Source organism: Musa acuminata, chromosome BXJ2-1 (genome assembly GCF_036884655.1).
Source record: "Musa acuminata AAA Group cultivar baxijiao chromosome BXJ2-1, Cavendish_Baxijiao_AAA, whole genome shotgun sequence".
In the NCBI taxonomy this organism is placed as follows: Eukaryota; Viridiplantae; Streptophyta; class Magnoliopsida; order Zingiberales; family Musaceae; genus Musa; species Musa acuminata.
The window spans coordinates 720,001-723,666 of NC_088338.1; positions in this window are offsets into that span (position 1 = coordinate 720,001).

Sequence of the window (3,666 nt, forward strand, 5' to 3'; positions counted from 1 at the left end):
AATGGGATGGATTCCTCCCAATAATGTATAGAAAGTACTCATATCATACTCCCAACAACAGATAGAGTGGTATCCGTCACTCACTCAAGTTGGGACATGTTCCTCCTAACAACGGATGAAAGAACTATCTAACCGTCATGTTTAACAGCCTAGTAATCCTTGAAGAGAATTGTCCTACATACCCTCGATAGAGATATATAAACAATCATGATCATTCATTTACATATACATCCAAAAAATAATATGATAAAATATTATGAGGAACCATGCTTGATATATGATATGATAAACTATGTTCATTGGTGGCTTTGTACTATGATGAGCCCATAGCTTTTTTTCATAGGTTGCACTTTCAATGTAGACCATTAGCATAGTCAGGTATACTATAGAGTAAAAGTCATATCAATATAATAAACTTAAAAAATTAATAATTATTTTAAAATTTAAATTCATCAAATCATAAAGACACGAGATATCAATCTCTTAACGGTCCTCAATTAACTAAACCCCAATTCGAATGACTTAATTGACTTAAACTAAGATTAATTCAATTAAGACTTAACGAAACCAACCTCAAATCCTTATAGAACCAATCTGAAATCATCATGTACTAAATTAATTTAGATTTGATTTATTTTAATTAAGTTGAGATGTTTCAACTAGTTAAGTTGTTTTAAAATCATCCTAAACTAGCTCGAACTGAACAAATTTATATTATTCAATTAATTAATGAGCTCAAACTAATAAAGGAAGAGAAAATTAGACTCTATCATATAATACTAGTTTGAACCGAACTGACCCACTTGAGTTTTGGATAGGTCACATGTACCGCATGTATTTATCCCAAGTAATAGGTGGGGTTGAGATACAACAGGTTGAATAGAGGAGTGATGATGTGTCTAACGCCAATCACATAGCTTGATGGGCCTAATTTAGTAGACGGGGCTGAGCCTCACTCACATGCGCTAAGCCTTTCTAGGAAACCTTAGTGAGGCATTACATGCGTAGCGAAAAATAGAAAACAAAAACTAATTTCCTAAAAGAATGATATAGGAATGTTATGCGACGATTAGGAGAAAAAAACTCAATAAACTGAAAAACTACGTAAGATTCATGAGATGTTTTCACCTATGGGAGATCGTATACCCCTGAAAAATGTAAATCCAAATTCATGGATGAAAGAGATCAAATATCCTCCTCTCTAATAGTACTCCACACGGTAGATGATACGACGATGCATATCTCTTTGCAGCACGAGTCATCGCAACTTTCGTACACCACCTCACAACAACAAGTAAAGAAGGGTCGACTCTTTCTTTGTTGTCCTCACACACCACTAAGGGGTTGACGGCTAAGGAGGAGAGGGAGGGAGAAGAATAGGAGGAGGCAACCAATTAGGTCTAGCCTATGATCATTTTGCCTCTCTCCTATTTATAGAGGTCATTGTTAACTTAACCCTAATGGATCCTACCCTAATGGGTACCGAATCTCTATTCAATCACCTTAAGCCTCTTGGATTAATAGATCTCTATCCAATAATCACTATTTGCTCTTATTGGGTCTCACCCAAAAGATATAATAAAATAGAGCCTTATCAGATATCCAATAAAATCGGGGCTCATCAAATATCTCATATTCAATCCTCTACTCGTCGTGACCCACCACATGTTTGTGATCCTCTAGGCCTAATACCAAGCTGGCCATAAGTTGCACCTGTCAGAAGTCTTCTAACTTAAAACTTCTTCTAGTGAATTATTATCTTATAATAATTCACTCAACTCATCGACTATGGATGTATTATGCCACTACGCTATAGTCCTCAAACAGTACAAGGGAATCTAATCCACTGGACTTGTTTGCCCACATTTATCATGTATCTATAGTCTCTCATCTATATAATATCTCAAAGACCATATACTGAGCATGGTATTATGAAGCCCATATGGAATCTACTCGAGTCTCACTCTAATTGGATTTTCCTAGAGAACTTCTCTCTCAATCCGAATGATCCTGACTAGGGATTTACTTGAGTGAGAATACATGGGACATTCTTCTCATGATACTTAGAGCAGATGATCATTTACTGACACTCAATTGCTTTCATAAGATTGGCTATCATTCCCAATTATCAACTATGTTAGATCTAAAACTTCCAAACCTATAAATCTGATATTAAAAAGTGGAATACTTATACAGCAAATCTTTGGTGTTAAGTCTAAGGATCAGATACATAATTGAGACCATAGAATCATTATTTGACAATGAGGTATCATTGACCATTTAGTATTCCATGAGCAGATCATTTAGTGAACTCATTATGCAATGAGCACATGCATTATATCCCTAGTGTCCCAACATAAGCAGCTATGAGACCAACTGTCTCAATCATATAGATGAGTATATAGTACATCGACCTCTTCGATTATCTTCGTATCCCTCTCAAGTAACCTATGACCGAGAATATTCAGGGTCTGTTTGTATAGGTCAACTGGTCTCATTATTATGATCTCATCATGATCCAATTCTCATTGCACAAATCCATGAATATTATAATATATTAATCAAGTAATATAAAGTGAGAAAATACCATAATAATAATAACCAAAGAGATTGTACAACATGTCATCACTGATATGATTGGTGTAAAGGGCACTTGTAACTAGCAAGTCTTACCACTTTGGGCAATGCTTAGCTTACGAGTTAGGTCATATCTAGATACATGAGTTAGAGTCATGTTTAACCATATAAACTGAGTCATACGTTATCATCTGGATTGGGTTGTACATTATCATATGGCCTGGGTCATGCTTGGTTATATAGGTTGAGTCATACATTGCCATATGGGCTGGGTATATCTGGCCACATGAGTTGGGTTATTTCTGGCTATATGGGTTGGGTTGTATTTGGCCACAAGAGTTGAGTTGACACGATAAATCAATGTTAGACCCTGATTAAACTCATTTTATTAAATTAGATTTTAATATTTTTAAATTATTAAATAATAACTCAAATCCATGAATTAAAAATTTTAAATCATAAAAATTCACACATAATTCTTGAAACACAAATATATCTAATTAAATAAATTAAAAATTATTATATTAATCTAAAAATAAAAATTTTAATAATTAAATCAATCTTGATGTTCACTTAATAAATCCAATAATCATTTTAATATCATAAGTCAATTATTATTATTTATTATTAATAAAATTTTGAAACTAAATTATTATTATGTATCATAAAATTATAGCAATCCTAATATTAAAAAAATTAAAATATGAATCAAGAATCCTCTTTTCGAAAAATCCTTTCCTCAATTCTCTCCGGCTTAGTGATAATGAAGGAGGAGGGGCCTTTATATAGGAGAAGACAAGCTCTCCCCAAAACTTAAGTAATTATTTAATTTAATTTTTAAATTTATTTTTTATTTTATTTTCACACATAATATTTATTTCTTATGATTAATATACAAAAAAAAATATAAACTATTTACTTCCTAAAAATTGCATCACTCATTAGAAAAAAATTAATTAATTAATTGATAAAATTTTTAACTTGTCCACATGATTAAGGAAGTTAATAATCATTTCCTTAACGATACTACACAAATAAAAAATAATAATAATTTAAATAAAAAAATATATTATTTATAATAATTAATTT